Source organism: Corvus hawaiiensis, chromosome 3 (genome assembly GCF_020740725.1).
Source record: "Corvus hawaiiensis isolate bCorHaw1 chromosome 3, bCorHaw1.pri.cur, whole genome shotgun sequence".
NCBI classification, from domain to species: domain Eukaryota; kingdom Metazoa; phylum Chordata; class Aves; order Passeriformes; family Corvidae; genus Corvus; species Corvus hawaiiensis.
The window spans coordinates 21,518,969-21,539,757 of NC_063215.1; the positions used below are offsets into that span (position 1 = coordinate 21,518,969).

Consider the following 20,789-nt stretch of genomic DNA (forward strand, 5'->3'; position numbering starts at 1 on the left):
GGGAAATGCACTTAGGTGATGTTAAGACCCAAGTTGTGGTCTCTGGGAGCTGAAGTCACAGGGTATATCTAAGCCCCAGCTTAGTTCGAGGTTGCTTCTGTCTCTGGCAGCTGAAGAAGTCTGATTTTCAGTCCTTGGAGGGATAAACATGAGTCATAATAAATCTTGTAACTTTTATGGGTCATTTTAGAGAAGAAAAACTCTGCACTGTGTTTGTTTTGAAAGTCGGCTACTCTCCAGGAGAAGATAAGGAGATTTTGCTGTCTGTTCAGGGCTCTCCTCTGGGAGCAAAGGCATGTAGTTCTGATCCCTGCTTCCAGCACTGCCTTGGTTATTTTTATTTAGGTAGTCACCAACCAAAATCTGGAAGACATCCAGGGAAATTTCTCTGCCTCAGATGTTTGCTCTAAATTAAAAAGCAGGGAACTGCTTTAACAAGTCATGCCTGGTCCTTATCCTGTCCTGTGTTTCTCAACCTCACCTATTGGGTATGTCTTCTCCATGTAACAATTTGCTCACCATCTCTGAACTGGGAGCTAAATGACAGAAACACTACCAGAAATAGCATATTTCACATACATAAAGGCTTTCAGTGGCATGACAGTTTTATAACATCACCCACATTTCATAAACTGCACATAAATTCCTTTGGCAGTCTCATGAGGGACATCTTCTTTGTCAGACATAATTTCTGAACTCCATTTATGCTTACAAAGCATAGGAGAATTTTTCACATGAAGGAATCATTCATGCAGAGTATTTTCACTGTCCTGGGGGCTGAAAAAATTCAGGTATGTTTTAAGGAGAAATGACAGCCTTAGTACTGGGCAAAGGTGATTCACTGGAAACTTGATTTTTAGTTAGAAATTTTTGAAAATACATAGTTATTGGCTATATCAGTAGTTTCAGAAAAGACCTTTGTACCCATCAAAGTGTAGCTGACTGTGTGAGGACTCTGACATGGGTTCCTTCTAGGAGTGTTTGATGTCGTTTTTGTCGTGATCCAGTTGCTGCTTTTCATGGCACTGAGCAAAAAGTTTCAGCTGAAAATTCTCCTGACTCTAGTCTCCAATTCTCACAAAGTAACCATTTACCTTTCCTGCTACATTTTGATGCTTTAAGGTTAAGCTCTCTTAACTTTGTCTCAAGAGAAGAGGTGCTATTGAGAACCAACTCAGACAGGCAAGGGGGTCCCTGCCCTGGCCTGCTTCTGCCTGCCTGCTGTCCTCACCCTCCCACTGAAATTATTGTCCCTTCAGTTCTGGACCAGTCCTCTCTAAAGGGCTTGGTTTGACTTTTAAACATCTAAGAAAACTATTTACTCTTAAAATCGGCAGTTGGTTAACTCGGGGTGAGTTGAGAAGAGAGCATTGACCTCCTCTCTCTCAAGCCACTGGTCCTGCTGGCATAAGATGAGGGGGTTCTGCTCTGCCTCATATGCCCCTCATCCGTGGGTGTGCAGCCCTGCTCTCTCTCTGAGGCCAGGATCTAGCTCAATATGCCAGCAGAAATTAACTTTTTCTCAATTCATTTATTTCTAGATTTGTTTTCTCCCAGCTCAGTGAACTGAATGGGCTTGGCATCGGGCAGGATAAGCAGCCAAATGAGCATGTGAGAGGGTGCCTTGGCATTGGGCAGGAGTGGACAGCCTCTTCTGCTGGCAGCAGTATGGCATCATCTCATGGCTTTTAGTCACCTCCCAGCTCTCTGTGCTGCACATAGGGGCTGCTCAGCAGCTGCTGTGTGATCTGATAGCTGAACTACCTCCCATGCAGGTGTGAATTCTGCAACAAGGACAGTGTGGGTAGCGAGGAGCAGGAACCACAGCAGCCTTCCCAAGGCAGCTCATCCCCAAGGCTGCACGTGAGCACCTCTTTGTTTTCTTTTATCCTGTACACCCAATTCACAGGGATGAACGTGGTTTTAGTGGACTTTCTAAAAACAGCATTCACAATAAGCCACAAATTACAATTATACAGTCCAGATGCTATTTTGGATTAATTGAGCTACAGAAGGATAATTCTGGAGAAGGAGGATGAACAGGTGAAAACAGTGAAGTTGTAATGAAATTGATAGACTTAATTATACTATTTGCTTCTGTGAAAGCTATAATGTTGTCTAATCAGTTAAAAAATGTGGGAAGATGAAGAAGTTGCTGTTTTGTCTATTTATACTACTATTTTTAGGGTTTATTGAATAACATATCTAGGATACTGTGTTAAACGTAAAGGTGTATATGGAAATATATAAGCTAATTACATGTTCGGAAAAAACACATGAAATATCAGAAAGCATGAAAAATTCTGGTGTTTTAGGTTGTGCATTTGCATTTTATGTGCTCCTCTGGTTTACCTAATCACCTCCCTTTGAAAAAAACCCACCACTAGTCTGTTGTAGTATCCTTCCCCATAGTAAATCTAAAATGTCCTGTGTAAATTCAAAGAACAAAAGGTTATTATTACTAGCTGTTACTGTAACAAACGTCAATGGTAAAGTACTTATGCTGTGAAAGACTACTGGGTTACTTTGAATCCATTTAGATTAATTTTTGTGCTCTAGTTGGTTTTGGTAAAGACTGTTTTGCATCACTTGATAGAGCCATGTTTGACCACTGAATTATTTGGTCTTTGTAGCTTTTTTTTTTTTGCTTTTTTTGGGCTTGTGGTGCTGGGCAAAGCATTTTTTCTCAGATCCCAAGAATGGCGCTACAGGTTTGTTTTATTTTCTGTTCTGCATTTTCTATGTTGTTGTAACTCTTCAGAGTAGGGCCAAATTACCATTTCATTTGCATTATTTATATTATTCAATATAACTAGCATTAGTCTAAAAATGATAAATACGTTAATTACAACTTCTCGGCCCTCGTTTTTTACTTTAGTAAAAAACTTCAGAGTAAAAACTATAAAAACATATTTGGGAACGTACACTACATATTCCTGTTTTCCTTTATACCCTTGGCAAAGCCTATACTCTTTTTCCAAACCCACCTGCTCCAGTGTAGCTGAATCAGCAGAAGCAGTCTTGCTGTTGGTGCAGTTCGGAGTTGTGGAGCATCCTCATGGGACTACTTCTGCTTTAGTGACTTTTCCTCATTCTTTTCTCAAAGCAGTGCCTGAAGGATGAGTTTTACCCTGAGGCACTAAAACATAAAGATATTGACCAAGCCAACCGGTAGACAATTAGTTGTAATCTTCTGGTGTCCAGTCTGGTATTTCTCTTTCTCAGCAAAAGGCTCCAAAAATGTCACAGGAGTAATAAACCATGCTCCAGCATGCCTAGCAGGACAGGCTGGGATGTACAGTGTGGTGCAGGGAATGCCAAACATATAAACTGTATGGGAGCTGATGACAGTGTCATAGCTATTGATGCTTATGCCATGGTAGCAAATGGGGACATTGTTTACATTGTTTACCTTTTGTATTATGTAATTCTGTGTAAAGTTTTTCAGCTGAAATACTCATACACATTGGTTTTGAAGTTATGACCCAAATGTGTAAGTAGCAAATATTATTCGATTCACTAATTTAAATCTTTATTAATTTAATAATAGATTTAGTAGTAATTATGTCCATGCTGCAACCCAACAAAATACTAAAGTATATATTTTGCAGTTCAATATGTGATTAAATGTGAACATACCACTGAATCAGGGCTTGACTTGTGAATGGATATTAATCACAACAAAATACTGAACTATAATGAGCATCTGTGTTCCAAGTCAAAGAGCGAACACACATGACCCCTGAAGTATTTATTTTATTATTCTGAGGCCAATTAATGCTATTTTGTTCTGTCTCCTCAAGTTGTATGTAAATTTTTGTGACTCTTACACTGTTCTGACCTTATTCTGCCGATACCTCAAACAAAGGCTTATTACATTTTTTCACCCTGATGGTTGTAGTTAAATCTGTAATCAAATTCAGACTTTCAGTTTTCCATGTTTTTAAATGTCTGATTTCCAGCAAAGAATGTCGAGTGTCTGTTTCCCATTTCCAATTGTTCGAATTCATATTTACGAAGAATGACAAGCACACAGTACATGTCAGTGAGGAACCCAGCACTGCAGAGTGGACCAGCATTCATGCTATTTTCTTTGTGATGAGGAGTAGACCATGTGTCGCGGGTTCGGTTTGTAACCGGGCAGAAACACCAATTTAGTGTAGTGGTTTGGTCCAAAATACTCATTACTGTTTATCTGCTGTGAGATAAGAATTAGGAGAAATGCAAAGCAGGCACCAAACTTGAAAGAATATAAAGAAGTTTATTAACAGACCTAAAAGAGGAAAGAAAAAAAAATTATACCACCTTCAGAACTCTTCTCCTCCCCCCACCTTCCTCCCTTCTCCCACTGACAATGTGAAAAGACAACCCTTAAGATGTTCAGTCTGTTTACCACTGCCATAATAACCTTGTTTAGCCCATTTAGAAAGAGAAGTCTCTTCTTGCTCATGCTATGAAAACAGTATCACAACGAGACAGCCGCCCACTTCCAAATATTGTTCAGCCCATTTAGGAAGAGGAGTCTTTCTGCCTGCATGTGAGTCCCTTCCCCCGACTTGCAGCTTGTTCAAGGTCACACACAGATAACAATTGGTTTTCCCGCGTTCAAGGGTCCACTCTTGAAGTTTTCTGGGGTACAATTTTAAGGTTGAGCCGTTCAGAAACAAAAACAGAGGCCCTTCTCCTTCCCTGGGAGCAAAGGGTCTTCCTCATCTTCATTGTTGTGACCACCTCTGTGATCCACATTTAAGAATAGACAAACTCCCCCTCCAAGCTCTCTCTCGTTTCCGGCGCTGGCACAGGTGGCTGCGGGCCCCGTGTGGGGGCCAGCGGGCCCAGCCAGGCCCTGCTTGGACCAGGCTGGGCCAGGCCACGGCCATCCTGGAGCTGATGGACCTGTTCCAGCCGTGGAACCCCCCCCACTGCCTTGCCGTGGGCAGCCGGAGCGGCTCGGCTCTCCCCCCTCTCCACTGCGATAAGAAAAATTCAACATTCCAGCTGCAAAGCTGCAAGGCCGAGGTGAGATTAACCCTTTTACTGCTGTGAAGAGCTGAAAACCTGAGGGAAGAGAGAGAGGAGATGCTTAAAGCTGAAATTCTGTTGTGAAGCTATGATATATCAGAGTATCCCATTGTAATTCCATGAAGATATGGGGGGTGGAGTGTTCAACAAAAAGCAAAAGCACCTGTGCTGAGATAGGCAGATGCTGACGCAGCTGTAATTTCATGAGAAGTTTGGACAGGGAGAGGTGGACCAGATGAGGACTTTTGCTCCAAACGGGAAAGGAGAAAACCTCAGTTCCTAGAGATGCTCCCAGAGATAGTCCTAACAATGAAGATGAGGAAGACCCTTTGCTCCCAGGGAAGGAGAAGGGCCTCTGTTTTTGTTTCTGAACGGCTCAACCTTAAAATTGTACCCCAAAAAACTTCAAGAGTGGACCCTTGAACGCGGGAAAACCAATTGCTATCTGTGTGTGACCTTGAACAAGCTGCAAGTCGGGGGAAGGGACTCACATGCAGGCAGAAAGACTCCTCTTCCTAAATGGGCTGAACAATATTTGGAAGTGGGCGGCTGTCTCGTTGTGATAATGTTTTCATAGCATGAGCAAGAAGAGACTTCTCTTTCTAAATGGGCTAAACAAGGTTATTATGGCAGTGGTAAACAGACTGAACATCTTAAGGGTTGTCTTTTCACATTGTCAGTGGGAGAAGGGAGGAAGGTGGGGGGAGGAGGAGAGTTCTGAAGGTGGTATAATTTTTTTTTCTTTCCTCTTTTAGGTCTGTTAATAAACTTCTTTATATTCTTTCAAGTTTGGTGCCTGCTTTGCATTTCTCCTAATTCTTATCTCACAGCAGATAAACAGTAATGAGTATTTTGGACCAAACCACTACACCATGTCATATCCATGCATTTGAATAGGCTTCAGCATGAATTAATTATTTGTTTAAGCAAGTGAATACAAAGAAGGTCTTCAAACATATTTTCATCAGTAACACAGTGTAGAAAATACTGCCTTCTATGATAATGTACATAATTTTGCTATTCTTCCTGGTCTCGTTATTTTAAATATGAAAAAATATGGACAGCAAATAGCAGGCCACTTTTGAAAGGTAGAAAGCATTTACTTACCTGCCACAAAAATAAGTATGGAATTTAAAGGAGCATCCTTTCCTAAAGATGGGTCAAAGGAAAATACCCACAGATATTGAAGTAGTAGTTTATTTTATTTAACACTTTCCCCCCCACATTTGCATTGATATGAATTTTCACACTGTGTCACATAACAATAGTGTTTCTGTTCTAGTTCACAGATCACAGTATCTTCTCTTGGTGTTTAAATGAGAGCCACAAAATGAATTGTCACTTTCTCCAAGCACTCCAAACAGCAAATTCGCTGCAGTTACCTCATGGCTTTTTGCGTGTTTGAATAACAAAACCTCATCAATTTAAGGCAGTCTGAAATTCAGTGGGATATTGCATTAGTTGTACAGAACATTAGTGTAAATAAACAGGCCACTTATACTTTGGAATCTTGTCTGTGTCAAAACATTTTTGGTAGCTTTTTCTAATAGCATTTTGGCTAGAATAAGCAATACAAATGCTGAGTGACAGAGCTCTTTAGTCTTTCATCACACCAGTGCAACTGGGACAGACTCAGGAAATTTCATTACAAATTCTAGATTCTGTTTTGGAAAAAGTAAATTGCTGGTGTTTACCAGTCACGAGGTAACATCAATGCTGATGTGTATGAAGATGGGATGACCCATGAGAATAATTAAAACACTGAAAAAGGAAATAATGTCAGTGAGGATGACTTGTCTACTAGTCGGGTGCTCATTCTTTAATATTTTCAGCAGCCTAGGCTTGTCAAGCAGACTGATTATATAGTTCAGCATTGCGTGACTTAACCTTTTGTTCTTGAGAGGTGACATTTCCTTGAAAGCAACATGAAATGAAGAATTAAAAACAAGCTGAAAACAATCTATTTTCAACTGGATAGTCAAGACAGAAAGAAAAAACAGCCCCTAAAACTACATTTATTTTAGCTTTTACTTAAGAAAACAGATACATAAAAGATCATTCCACATATGCATCTACCAACTAAACACTGTTCCCTCACCCTTCCACCAGTTCTTGTGCTTATTTCTCTGATGGTAAATGAAAACTCTAGAAGCATCATTAAAAAAAAAAGTAAAAAATTTGTCCTGGTCAGAGATCTAGCTAACTCTGTACAGCTTCACTGCCCCTTGCAAGCCTTACAAAACCCCCAAAACATGGAGAGCTGAAGAAAAGGGTAGTTGTTAATAATTTCTTTATAGGGGCGTACTTAGCGTGTTGTCCTGGAATGTAGTTGGCACAGATCCAAATATTCCTCTGATTAATTTCAAAGTTCCTTCCCACTCCAGTGCTCTAAAATTGGGGACATTTTTCTATGAAAGTAATTCTGCTTTGTACAAAATACTTAAATGAGTGGTACCACAGAGGCAGGAGCATTTTTTTTTTTTTACCCAAGACCTCTGACAGCTAGATTGTAGAGCTCTTTATGGTCTGAGTAACGTTAGTACAAAATGAAGAAAATCTTCATCAGAGAAGATGGATGTTATCTCACAATAACTGCTCAAGGCAGCCTTTTAAAAGATAAGATTTTCCCATCTATTTGGCAGATATTTGACTTGCAGCTCAATCTCCTGTATTGTAGATAAGCTGTGCCTCTGTTGCCTGTCTCTTGAGAGGTGAGACAGCACTGTCATCTCTAGTGCTCAGTTTAAGACTATCCCCAAGAATGTATCAGATATTTTATGTCTGCCAGCTTTATAACACTCCTGGGGATTCCCCAGGCTCCCCTGACTCCTCACACTGCACCGGAGGAGCATCCACTGCATAAGCATAGGCATATTTGTGCATGTTTTTCATCATCTTTCCACCTTAATAGGCATCAAAAATATCCTTTCTCTGTGTGCATCTTTGGGTCGCCCAGTGGTATGTACATACTAAACTGACCAAGGATTAGAGCAATGTATTGAAGCTATTGAAGTTTTAACAGTGTGGTATCATCAGCTCACAGATTACAACTGCCCTACCACTCTTCCAATTTTGTATTCTCAAAAACTGACTGCACAAATGATGATCTCCTTCCTTAAAAATCCCCACCAGAAGCATAACTGTTTAACTGGTACTGAAAAAATTATAACCTGCTTACTGAGACTTATCCTTGTTTTATCCCACCTTCAGCAAAATCTCTCCAGATGACTGGGGCTTGCAATAAACTATCCTGTTGTTCAACATTGAATGAAACATGGGTAATATTTCTCTCTTAAAGAGAAAGCTATTATTTCCATAAGAATGCCTGCTCATTGGGGAAGGAGGTGTGGGTAGTCGCTTTGTGTTCTGAAATCTATATCCCCCTGTGCTATCAGACATTACCAAGGGCATGAATGAGCCACAGGCATCCTTTTCTGTTTGTTCTGTTTGCATGAAAGAATTGTATGGCCTAAATCTATGCAAGAAGGATTCCTAAAAATAATCCATCCTTCTCTGGTTTTCTGCTGCCACTTGCAGCTGTCCATCAGAAATGAAATGTCCCAGTTCTGTGTATGCATGGATTCTGTAATGTGCTGCTGCTTCAGTTTGTGTGTTGGGCCAAAAGGTGACTAAATGGACTTGACTTACATAGAACAACAAAGCAGCTGTTGGAAAAGTTATGCCTGGTTCCCAGTTTTCAGGGCAACTTTCACCTGGGCAGGGAAAATGCCTAGATGAAATATCAGATATGTGATTCATCTCAGTGGTTCTCCCATCAATGATAGAGTGCTACTTATGTCTAGAGTCTCAGCTTCTCTAAAGTGACAAATGTATAAAAGCCTCATTTGATGTGTAATACCAAATAATATTTACACAGTGGAGACTACAGTTTCCCCCACTTATAAAGGTGATGTCTATTTTTAGCTGCTAATAAATTTGAGACTTGATTTATCAAATAGTTTCTAAAAGCAACTGTATGTCATAGCTAAACTACTAATCAATTATAAACCATTAGGTAACTTCCTGGATAGTTGAAGTAATGATTTACAGCTTCTGGTACGAGTTCACAGTAGGAAAGATCTGTGACACCAGCACCATAAATGCAGCTAAACAGTTAGGATGTTTCCTTTTTTATTTTTGTTGTGGTAACTTTTATACTTAAAACATCCTTTCTCACCTTGTTAATAACTTTTGAATGGAATTTCTTTGTATATATGTGTCTCCTATACAGTAGAATAAAGCAGGCCATTGGGAGAGTTTTATTGCCAAGTCTTAACACAAAACCATGAACCTTAATTTTTAATGAAGATTAGTTTCTTTCTAACTAAGATGCACAGAAGGACTATTACTATATTTTACATGTTTAATGGATTTGCTTCTGCAGTGCAAGTACAGGCATCAAAATATTTAAAATCCACATGCTTCACATGTAAATCTTAAATACAATTCCGGAGCAGCAAGGAGAAATACCACTTGTTACTCCCTGGAATTTACCCTACATATATTATTATTATCTCAATATCTGTGCTTTTGAACCACATATTTTTTTGACATTGTGCATTAAAAATATTTCTTGCAACAAGCTGCAATAAAAACATATTCCACAATACTCTTCTGGACTAAAACCTGCGAGGGCCCAAGACATGGCTGGCTATGTTAGTGCTGTGTGAGTGAGATGGAAGCAAGGAAGCATCCCACATCCCTACCAAAACCTTTGAGGAGTCAAGTGCTGCCCAGTGAGGTACCAGGGGCATGGTGCAGGTTGGTGCCATCAGGTCCATCCCTCTCCCTGATGGTGGGGCACTTCCATTTCTCCAGCACTGGTTTTGGTGTGCTCACTGGAGACTGTTCCTGAGAGAGGAGGGGGTTTTTTCCTCCATGTAAGTGTGCTGTTTCAGCCCAGCTGAGCTCTGCCTGGCAGGGAGCCAGCCCTGTGGAAAGAGCAGGTAGACATGTAGGATCCAAGCTGACCCATAAGGAGGACTATGACTTCTACTCAGGAGAAATAAAAGAAGAGAAATCTGTGTCAGGGACAGTGGCAGTGGTATCTGCAGTGCATAGCGTGTGTGCATGCTGACAGTCTGTCAGATGAGTGACAAGTGCGGAGAGGTAGCCAGGACCTATCTGCTAAAGGGCTTAAAATTCCCCAGCCTGAAAGCATTTGCTGTGATTTCCTGTAGCCTTGCTCTATACTGACTTTTACCTGCACCTTTTTGGTGTGTACCCTCAGGGTACCATAGTAACAAGAGTAATACCAAGGTGTCCTTTTCCCTGAGGAGCATTTATTCCTACCACTGTAGTACCATCCTCTCCAACTAGGAGACTTTGCAGTCTAGGCATTGCAAGGCCTGCCCATACATCCTTTGTATTTTAACAGACTAGTGCAGGGGGAAAAATGGAGCTGTTACTTTGTTTTGTATTTTAGAGAGTGAAAATGAAGATGTTTGTTCTGCTCCAATATATATATAAACAAGCTCTAGAATTTGTATTTCCTCAAAATTTGATGAGATGCTGTAGCAGGTTGACCTTGGCTGGGTGCAAGGTGCCCACTAAGCTGCACTATCACTCCCTTTCCCAATGGGACAGGGGAGAGAATAAGATGGAGAACAACCAGCAGGTGAGATAAGACAATTTTATTACAGTGAAAGAAAGAAATGAGCAAGAGTCTGCATGCACATAAGTGAAGGGAAAAGTTAATCTCTACTCCCCATCAGTGACCGATGTTCAGACACTTCCTGGGAAGCAGGGCTTCAGCACATGTAATGGTTCCTCCAGGAGGCAAACTTTGAAGAATCACAAATGCCCCATCTTCTTCCTCTCTCCCTTAGCTTTCATATCTGAGCTGACATCATATGGTATGGAATATCCCTCTGGCTAATTTGGGTCAGCTGGCCTGGTTGTGTCCTCTCCCAGGATCTTGCCCACTCCAATCCCTTTGATGGGGAAAGGAATGTCAGAGTGCAGTAGTGAAAACGCTGGTCTGTTATCAACACCCTTCCAGCTACTAAGGCAAAGCACAGTACTGTGAGGGCCATGAACTTTACCTCAGTCAGACCCAATACAGATGCTTAAAGATAAATCATAGCAGCTCAGTTAAGATTTCATTAGCAACTTCTTGGGCCGAATAACTCTTCACGCCTTACTCTCCCATGAGTTAAACAATTCTAGCCCTGGGATGACTAGTAACTTCTGAGGAAATACCTGTCTTTAGCTGCCTTCTAAAGCTACTATGCTTCTATAAGGATTTTGGGATTTGCAGGTGGATATAAATGTACTAACTATTAAAATTTAAGATTCATTAGTACAAATAGAAATTACATATGTCAATTAAAACTATATTTGAAGGAGGATAGAGGAACTGATCCATTTTAATCTTATATTTTAGTGTGATATTTGACTGTATCAGTACATTAAATCTAATATATTAAAACTGTGGAATAACTTAGGTTGGAAGATGCCACTGTGCCATGCCAGCTAGAATGCTGTCCCGGGCACCGGGCAATCTTCTGCCCGCTCCGAGCAGGGGAGAACAAAAACTGATCGTGGCATGGGAGGGCAGGTGAAGCACCTGCTTGGGTTTGCCTTACCCATTGATGGCGGGGGTGTGCAAAGGAGGTAGGAAAGAAGCAGAGGGACTCCTTTGTGGGGGAAGAGGGTTTATTGGAGAGGAAAAATCCACAGAGAAAGGCGAAGCAACGTGCCTTGCAGGAAGTCTTGTACCGCCACCATATGAGTGTGGAAAACACACAGTAACCAATGGAACGTCAGCCAGGGGGTGTTACCAAGGCAGGGAGAAGGAATCACAGCTAATGGAAGAAGGGGTAGGCAGGGAGGAGTAACAACGGCCAATTAACTATCGAAATACATAGAACTCTCTGGAAAGATAACCTAATATGAGAAATAAGGGGAGGGGAGGTCTGAGGTCAATGGTAAGGCATGGATTTATATATTTTTCACAGCCTTTTGAATGCTCAAGGCTTTTGGGCTGTGGAAACGTCAAACCAATGGACCTTTTGGTCCACTTGATCCGGCTGGCCCTGGGGTTGGTCATGGTTCACCGCAACAGGAAGATACTTCTAGAGACCATCAAGTCCAAGCCTCTGCTCAGCGCAGGCTACTTTCAAAGTTAGAGCAGATTTCTCTGGGGTTTTTCATGTGAGTTTTGAAAATCTTCAAGGATGACGGTTCCACAAGAAAATAAATCTCTGGGATGTCTTTAGCCTTTTCTTCTCTTTCTCAGGATCCCCCTACTTCTTGTCCTGAGAAGGTGACCGCCTTCCAAAAACTGACAGAGGACTCACAGTCATCACCCTTGGACCTCTTGGATGTATTCTGTCGAGCCTCATGGATTTGCTATTCCCAGTTAACTGAAGTGTTCCCTTCCTTAATCGTCCTGGATGTGCAGCTCAGGAGTATAATGTAGGGGCTGGGTGAACCTCTGCAAGTGCTGTAGGACATGCAGGACCTGGGCTCCAGGCAAGCAGCAAACTCCTGAGACAGCTGGTCTGGCCATCCCTTCTTCAGCACAAGATGATGCTTGGGTTCTTACCTCTGCAGAGTCTCTGTGGAAAGTTGTGACTGACCTTTGGACTATTAGTGATCTGCCACAATTATTTCTGTGCCCATGATCCACATGATCCTATTACTCCAGAGACAGGATATCTGGCATCTAGGCTATTGCCATTAGGTAGGGAATGCCACTGCTGTTCATGGTGGTAAGAGATATAAGAAATGTTTGTGATTTCTGTTTAACACCAAAACTTGTTTCTTGGATACAATTGCACAAAAGTGAATTTGTTTATGTTGGTTGTTAAATGTGCAATGACTGTATATCTGATCACAGAACCACAGACTCAGCTAGGTTGGAAAAGACCTTTGAGATCACCGGGTTCGACCTATGATCTAATGCTACTTTGTCAACTAGACCATGGCACTGAGTGCCACATCCAGTCTTTTCTTAAACACCTCCAAGGATGGTGACTCCACCATCTCCCTGGGCATCCCATTCCAATGCCCAATCACCCTTTCTGTGAAGAACTTCTTCCTAATGTCCAACCTAAACTTCCCCTGGTGCAGCTTAAGACAACGCCCTCTTGTCCTGTCACTGTCTGCATGGGAGAAGAGACCGACCCTCACCTGGCTACAACCTCCTTTCAGGCAGCTGTAGAGAATTGTAAGGTCTCCCCTGAGCCTCCTCCAGGCTAAGCAACCCCAGCTCCCTCATCCACTCCTCAGAGTGCCTGTGCTCCAGGTTTTTCATCAGCCTTATTGCCCTTCTCTGGACATGCTTCAGCACCTAAACATCCTTACTAAATTGGAGGCCTAGAACTGGACACAGTACTCAAGGTATGGCCTAACCAGTGCTGACAACAGGGGCAGAATGGTCAGTCCTACTGGCCATACTATTCCTGATACAAGCCAGGATGCCATTGACCCTCTTGGCCATGTGGGCATGCTGCTGGTTCATGGTCAGTGTGCTGTCAATCAGATGATGAGATACTTAGGAATGCTTCATGTGAAAGAAAGTTGAAAATGCAATTGGTTTTGTCCTGAAGTTTATCCTCCTATTCATTTGCTTTTGGAAAAAGGAATTAAAACATCAACAGAAAAGTCTTAGCCTCTTCCTCCCAGCAGTATTAGTCTGGGAAGGACAACATCATCATCTCTCAGATTCAGAGCACTTTGAGAGCATCATCGTTTCTCAGCTTCAGAGAACTTTGACGTTCCTTGTTCCATATTTTTGAAGGCATAGTTTTGGACAGTGGTGCAATGGTGCAATGGTGCAGTTAGAGTGAAGAGTTCCAAATGCACCTGTATTTATCATGCTGTGTTTAGTTTGAGGCATCCTAAATAATTTGTGGAATCTCTTGTAAGTGCTGCCAATTACTATAATTGGACCCAGAGGTCACAAGTATATGTATCACTACAGCAAAGCCTTGTTCTGTCAGTCAAGAGTGTAAATTTCTGACAAATGAAATATATAAAAGAGTTTTTTGCTCTTGCTGATATATTATTCTCCAAGTGTCTAAATACTGAAGAGAAAGTTAGAAATAAATAGGATTTGTGGCTGTTGCCAGTACCACCACTTATTTTCCTACTATTAAGTAAGTATTAATGTCTTAAGGTATTATTTTGAATCACTTCAGAGCTAATTCCAGTCTACATAGGTCTTTTTTCCCCTTGGGCTTGGCTAGTTGCTCTATTTAGTCTGTATATTATAGCCTTATGAAAGCGGCATGGGTTATGCTTTAGATGATAACTTTTGAAAGTTTCATGTTTATAAGTATGTGTTAATTGTAAGGCAATTATAATTAGTTCATGCTAATGCAGATTCCTGCTAATGTGTTACACTTTTCAGAGTAACATTAGCATGAATCTGCATTAGCATGAACTAATTGTAATGGTTATCATGTTTTCTTTCCTGGGTCATCAAAAAATTATCAAACCTGTGTTTCAGCTTAACTTGTCATGATGGCTGGATAGAAGGAGTAATGAAGCCAATCACAGCACAAGGAGATAAGCTATGTTATCCAGGGTTATTGTAGCACTAAACCCTCTATTCTGGAGTTATTTTCTCTTATTTAGTTTTGACTGAGATATAAAAAGTAGATAATGCAGTCAATGATTTCCTCATTACTTAAGTGTCTGTCACCTTTTGTTGAAAACTCTGCTAAGGAAATGTTGCTTCTGTTGTTGCTGTCAGTACTTCCTTTAATCACAGACAGGGTTGTGGAGAAGTTGCATTTTTTGAGATGTAATACAGTCTGAAAGAACACATATTAGTATGGATATTGTAATATTTTCAGAATATTTTTGAAATTCATCTTCTTTAACATTTCCTTTTATTCGAAATCAAAAGGACACAATATACGTCTTTAAATGTGATATGGTGTGTGATGATAAATACATTGATACAATGACAAAGTGTTTGATATATGGCAAACATGATTTATTTACTTCCATTGTAACTTCTCCTTTCCACAAAATCATCATGTTTTATTTGTGTTCTTGATAACTAATTGGGAATGGTGGCTATGGCAGAGGATGATAAAAGAAAATACTTTTACTAAAAACCCCACAAAGCAGATGAATCATTAGCAAGTTCCGTTTTGATATTAAATTAGCTTTTGGAAAAAGGAATTAAAACATCAGTGTATACGTGAAATTGGATATTGGATGTTCATCAGCATGTATGTGAAATTGGATATTGGACAATAGTAATCTAGTAAAATCTTGAGAAAACATAATTGGACAAGTCTGGGCCATCTCATCAGAATACAATGAAATAAACTGACAAGACAGGCTTCTCACTTGCACCGCTGTGTGTGGGAAACATTTTGGCACAGGCTGCCTTTGCAGCAGGGTGCGTCTCATCAGAAGCTAAGAGGAAAGGTTGTTTCCTTGGGAGGGCAGAGGAACTGACAGCTCACAGGGAGTAATTGAAAGGTCTTGCAAAATCTCTACTATTTTCAGCAGTACCAGACAGACAAAAAATATATCAAGTCTTAATCTGTTCTACTTGGGCCAGCTTTGCCATTGCAAGTGGGGTCTGTGTTGCTCTGACAGAGAACACATACAGTTTTGGCGTAAGCCCTGGGAGGACAGGTGCTGCTGGTCCTGATCCACTCTTCTGCCAGAGCTAGATGTTTCAAGGACTTATTTTAGGAGTAACTTGGAACTGTTGCTGATGCTGGTGTAGGTTGTATCAATAACAGCTTCAAGTGAGACACAGAAGAGACACACTGGTAATGAGGTTATCTTTTTAGTTCTTCCAGGAACGGAAATGATAACTGGTATTTGTTGATACACTCCCTAGATACCCCTTAAAAAGCTTAACCAAATATAATTATGCTTGTGGGAGTGGTATGAAGTTCAGATTTGGCTTTGGTAGGTTGAACCAACTGCATATTGTTAGAAAGCTGAAGGCAAGCAGCCTTGATGCAGCACTTCACCACCTGGTTGCATAGAATCATCATAGAATTATAGAATAACTTGGGTTAGAAGGGACCTTAAAGATCATCTGGCTCCAACCCCCTTGCCATAGGCAGGGACAGCTTCCACTAGAGTCGGTTGGGAGTCAAAGCCCCATCCAACCTGACCTTGCACACTTTCAGGGAAGGAGCATCCACGACTTGTCTGGGCAACCTGTTCCACTGCCTCGTCACCCTCTGAGTAAAGAATTTCTTCCTAATATCTAACCTAAATCTCTCCACTTTTAGTTTAAAACCATTCCCCCTTGTCCTGCATGAGCCTGTGTGCTCTGAAAGAATTATGGTAATGCTGTAGTGATAAGCCTTTGATTTATGATGGTTTGTACCACCCAACAGCTTGTGAACAGGAAACCTTGCCTACTTTTAACACCCTATCTGAAGTCAGATACCTTTACAGACCTGCCACATGAGTGGCTGCTGTGAGCAGCCAAATCCCGAATGCTTCTTTTCTGCTTAAGAAGCATCAGTGAGTAGGTTCCAGAGAGGGTCCTTCTCCTTCAGCAGTGCCAGTGGGACAGAGAAATCTAAAATCCTCAAGTATGAAGCCCAAAATAGACAGAAACAATAATACAAATGAAAACAAAAATATAATATACCCCCGTTAAACACAAGAGGCAACAAAAGACATTCAGAGGAGCATAAGCACAGAATTTCCAGTGGTTTAAGATCTAGTTACAAACATTATTCCAAAACCTTTCTGTAGTAGCTGACAAAGAAATTTTTCCTAAAGCAAAAGCCCTGAGACAAATGTAAGGAAAAGTAAATACAGAGAGAGAATGTATATGATCCTTAGAATGAAAACAGTCAAAATTCATTCCATGAGGCTTGTGGGGATGGTAGGAAGGCAGCAGTGTTTAGCACAGAGCAGTGCAGGTAGCAAAGTCTAGGAAGTGCCTATCTTTTCCAAAGAAGTGATGCAACATTTGAAAGACAAAAAGACAGGAACTCACTGGACCACACTCAAATATCTAACCTGGATTGTCTCCAGTACTGTACTGCTTCAATAGAAGATGCAAGGTGCCCTTGGTGGCTGACTCTGCCCACAGACCATTTCTTTGCAACCATCACTGTATAAGTAAAGCTCAAATTCTGAAATCTCTTTTCTGAAATTTTATAAATTGATGTGGATTTTCCCAGTATGTTTTTGACACATTTTCTCCCTGAATGTTACCATATTCTTGCAATCAAAATGCCTCACATGCTAGTTGTAATAGTTTTCTGGGGAGGGAGGTTTGGAGCATAGGGGGCGCTCCCAGAGGCATTCCTTGGAAATGGCTGAACATGACCACAAGGGCCACAAACAGGACCTGTGAGGCTGGCATCCCTGAAAGGGCACGTTCTGACTTTCCAGTCTTTGGGTTCACTTGATTTCTAGGATGTAAAAAGCAGAAAAATATTGTCTCATCTTGGACCTGAAAGTCAAGTTGAGCTTCTTTCCTTCTGGGAAGTTGCAAATCACAGTATAAATCCTTGTTAACTTCTGCATTAAATTTCACTTATCAAGCACTTGAACTCCTGAGTTGGGTGTTCTGTAGATTTGGACCTGTGAAACATTCATTTTCAATTGACTTACTTTTTAGCAGAAAAAAATGTAAATGGAGAAGGAAAAATAGCATCTAGCTCACTTTGCTATGGCTATTTTAGCAGTCCAATTATAAGTGGAGTAGAAAGCAAAACATTTTTATCATTCAGTACCATAGAAAGGCCTGAGCATCTTCATGCAGCAGATCCTTTTAAGTGCGTAGATATTCATTTCACAGAGGCCTTTTTGCACACGAGAATTATTTTGCTTCACATTTCTGCTTCTCTGTAAAGTGGGGATTTTTTTAGAGGGTTTGAAGTTAGTACTTTCTAAACTTAACTTGTTTTTTTATGAATTAATTCTAGTTCTTATTATATCACTAAAAAAAAAGAAAGGTGTACTGAACTCAAAGGTCTTATCTCTCTTATTTTAAAGAAACTGAAGGAAAGTTTCCAAGCAAAACTATAAAAGTATGATCTTTATTAAACTAAAACCAGCTATGTAAGTACCCTGTGCTGCTCTGAGGAGCTTCCTAAATACATATATTATGTATAGCTACAGGTTAAAATCTGAACACTGATTATGATAGCTATACATTTATTATCTCTAAGCACAGCAACCTATAATGAAAACAGATGTAAATAGGATCAAATCAATATCCAATCACAACAATTAGTATTTTTCACTGAATTTGAGGATACTTTCAGCTTGGTATCATAAGCAAAGACTCTGTTCCTGCTACATGTGACTGTCTAGCTGTATACTGTTGACCAAAGTTAATTTGCCTACTGCTAGGGAAACACCTTGATGTTAAGAACATACCACCTGCTGTATTATTTATACTGTGTCTGCATCTATGAGTCCATTTTTAATTTAGTATTGCATTGCCTTAACTCCCAGCTGAGAGCTTATAAAACAACTGAAGGTTAAATCATCAGTTAATATCATTGAAACCTGTTTCTCTTTTGCCTTTTTTTCTCTCCCCAGTGTGTAAATCCCTCCAGTTGCCCACATATTTTCATTTCTACAGCAGAAACCACTCCAAGTCTGCTTTGGGTAAAGATTCTCCCTCAAATTACCTGTGTAGGTAAATTTCAAACAACCAAAGGGAAAAAAAATAATCTAAGGATTTTCTGTAAAATCAGAGAAAAATCTTTGAGACTGATAGGGCATTTTAAGCAATAAACTGGGTATTACAGCATGCAAATGAATGAAAGGAAAGCAGCAGGGGAAAGCAGAGGCTTGTAGAGGGAAAGGTGACAGTTTTGCTGAGGAATTCTCCTGTCAGTTTCCCTAGGGAGGAGAGAAACAAAGTGGGGAGAAAGTGGGAGGAGAGCAGTGTGAAAAGGCTCTTGGATACCATGGAGATGGGTACAGTGTAAAAAATCTGTATACTGTAGATAAGTAAGTGGGAGGTTGATATCAAACTCCTACCAGCCAGAAACTGGCTTTGTGCAGGGTAAACATGTTAAAGGGCTGGGGAGCAGGAAGCATTGTCTAAGAGTTTGCCATACTGTTTGCCTACTTAACACTTAAGAGAGTGAAGGAAATGGACAAACAAATGTTTTTTGTGTTTTTTCATATGTCTGTTCTCTTATCTATATCCAGGAAGGGTAAACTTTTTTTTTTCCCCCATTGAAGTTGTCTTACTACTTCAGACCTGCTTTTTTTTTTTGTCTCCTTTTAATTTCAGTTTTAATTTGATTAACTGTGAGCTCATAATAAATTCATAATGCTTCTTCATTGTTTGTGAATGTGGGGAAGAAAATGTGACAGATTCCTGCGGAACTAAATGTTACTTTATGTCTGAGTAAGACAATATGTTTTTAAAATTCAGTCTTTGTGTTACACTGCTTTGAAAGACTGTCTCTGCTCATTTTAGGATTTCTTTGTTCTCTGCTTCTAATTTTTATGCTTTCGATGCCTGTAAGACTGCTGTTATTTATATCCATGGCCATAAGGAAAATGCTATCGTTTGTACATATGACATTGTACTTCCAAGCATTATTGGATTTTTTAAAATTCTAAACTGTGAGAAACACTGTAGAATGGTGAGTGTGGTTTTTCAGAAAACAGTTATTTGTGCTATTGATTCTTCCCAAAATACAAGCTGCCTACTGCCTATGAAATGGGGTAAGGCAAGCTGATTTTTTTTTTGCTTTTTATCCACAAGCTTAGCTGTAGACTAATGCTAAAACAAGTGAATTACTTTTGTAAGAGCTTACATTTAAATGCTCTGCCTTGTGTGAAATTTAGATGAGTTGGATGGGGAGACGGTTCTCATCCCTGTCAGTTGTACCCATTGCTTTTTGTTCAGGGAGGCTTTCTGGCCACAGACTGACTCGTGAAGTAGTAATAGCAATAAATGCAGTGTTTTGCAATGGCCCTGCCTCTGCATGTGTGCATTCAGGAGGAAGCATTAATTTAATTAAGGACTTTAATTTATCATGCTGGAGGACACATAAACTGAGGTGTTCCTTGTCCTGGGCATACTGAAAGCGAGTATTGGAAAAGCCCCACAGGGAGGAGTGGGGATATGCCGGGCTGCTGTAGGGGCTGCGCGTGTCTGGGTCTGAGCAGTCTCAGCCCTGGCTATTAATCTTGGCCAAACAGCAATAGCAGTCTTTGGGAAAAATAAAAATGTCTCTATTCCCTAAAATATTTCACTTCCTGGATTTTCAGAACTTAATGCCAGCTGTGATGGTGCTTGGGGTCTTCTTAGAGTTTGGAAGCCCAGGATTTCCTGACAGTGGTGGTGCTGGCCTGCTGTTTATAGAAACTAACTGGGTTTTTTCTTTTAAGTTTCAGACTTTAAAGGGTGCATGTTGACCTTCAAGGGTAAATTTGAAGAAGGCATCTTGGAGCATGATTTTTAATTGTTTTTTTTCTCAGAAGCAGCAACAGAAAGGCCATTTTTTGGGCTTTTTTTTTTCTGTACCAGTCAAAAACTTTAAGCTACGGTTTTCTACTGATGCTGGTATCATTGTCCAGGGTGCAAATTCGAGATTTAAAAGTCAGATTAAAATGAAGTATTAGTTGCTTTAAGTACAGGTTGTTGCTAGTAGGTGTCCCAAAGCTGGTTGTCTGCACCACAGTCGGTGAATTCAATATGTAAATCTGTGAAGAAGGATGAGGTCCTGCCTGCAGGAAAGGGCCAATGGTGGTGGTGAGCTTCTGCAGCATTTCTCACTGGCTGCCAGAAGCATTGCACCATGGTGGATGTGGTGAACCACAAAATTGGGATCTCCTCTGTC

The 20,789-nt window shown here is 40.6% G+C and overlaps 1 protein-coding gene across 3 annotated transcripts in view; it reads left to right on the plus strand.

Moving 5' to 3' along the window:
- DLGAP2 (DLG associated protein 2) overlaps nucleotides 1–20,789 on the plus strand; it is a 466,127-nt gene that overhangs the window by 67,637 nt on the left and 377,701 nt on the right. The window lies entirely within an intron of this gene.